The sequence below is a fragment of the Sinocyclocheilus grahami genome, unplaced genomic scaffold, assembly GCF_001515645.1.
Source record: "Sinocyclocheilus grahami isolate Dianchi unplaced genomic scaffold, SAMN03320097.WGS_v1.1 scaffold372.1, whole genome shotgun sequence".
Classification (NCBI taxonomy): domain Eukaryota; kingdom Metazoa; phylum Chordata; class Actinopteri; order Cypriniformes; family Cyprinidae; genus Sinocyclocheilus; species Sinocyclocheilus grahami.
The window spans coordinates 797071-798444 of record NW_015505551.1 but is presented as its reverse complement, the minus strand read 5'-3'; the positions used below and the strand labels follow the sequence as shown (position 1 = coordinate 798444).

Here is a 1374-nt window from a genome sequence, read left to right as displayed (position 1 = left end):
ATATTCCAAGTTTAGATATTCCAAGCTTTTTCAATTATTTGAAAACTGGAGTATTGTTGTAAACGCTTATTTAGGAAAGTCTGGCAAATTTGTTGCCATTTTTAAAACATGCATTTAACTTCTGCATTCAACATTCAAAGTTTAAAGCAAGACTAGAGTGAGTAAAGTAAAACTGCCACGTCATGAATTGTCGCAAAAACTGTTATCTGATTGGTCAATCTCAAACGGTCTGGGTGTGGCTAATGCAGGTAGGAAGGAATGCAGCTAGAAATGACCATGACTCAACAATATTTACACATCACTGCCTGCTATTTAAATACACATAATGACTCAACAATATTGCTAATGACCATCAAGACAGAATTGCAGTCATTTGTTGGATCCACTATTTATCGTAAATTTCACACTGTTACCATAATGCTGATTCATGCCGTGTGAGCAGCATTCCCACATGTCACCACTTCATCAGTGCCAAAGGTTATGGTACAGAAATAAAAGATAATACAATATAAAATACATAAAAAAGCACTAAAAAGTACCCCATGTACTACAATCTGCATAACTTGACAAAACTCATCATGAATGAAGTTTAGGAGAAATAAGCCATTACTTTCCCATGTATTTAAGATTCCCATGTATTTAAGATTATTGCAACAAATCATCATTAGCATAAACAGTCAGTCTCCCTGACCAATCACACACACACGTACCTGTTGATCAGACTTTTCCAGAGTCCACCACCACTGAGGGCTCATCCAAGACACAAACGCCAGGTTTTCAGCCGCAAATGCTACGGCCCAGTACAGTAAGAGTACCGTACTGTGTCCTCTGGTTCGGTCCCGCACCAGAACCCTCCTCCTCTCCAGATGAAGCAGGGCCATGGCCCAAATCCAGCCCAGCATGGAGAGACAGCCAGACAGAACCACGTATCCCGGTAGCTCTCCGCTCCGAGTGATTCGAAACACCATCCAGCCCAGAGCCTGCAGGACGAGCAGCACTGACAGGCCCACTTGGAGCCGGTAAAGTCGAGAGCGAGGGATGAACTTGGGCTCCATGTCTGTGCCGTAGCGTCTGTAGCATATACACAGAAAAGTGCCGAAGAGGAAGGAGAGGGTAAGGAGGACGGATGGCACCAGGGTGAAGTAGAAGCAGAGAGTCAGACCGCCCTCCACCCAGACATGCTGCACGGAGACTCCCGCTTCACAGTAACTCTTTATCTCCACCATGATGATGATGATGGTGGTGGTGGACCCACAAAAAGAATATCTGGAAAAAACAAAATGGTGAGGAACCAAATGAACTTTTATTTCCCACAACAAAAACATACTGTGGCAGTGCAATAGTATAGGGATGGTAATGGCAATACCATGGTAC

The 1374-nt window shown here is 43.4% G+C and overlaps 1 protein-coding gene across 1 annotated transcript in view; it reads right to left on the bottom strand.

Moving 5' to 3' along the window:
• Positions 1-1374, bottom strand: part of LOC107549423 (ATP-binding cassette sub-family B member 6, mitochondrial-like) — a 14787-nt gene that overhangs the window by 12337 nt on the left and 1076 nt on the right. The gene's annotated exons all lie outside the window — the stretch shown is intronic.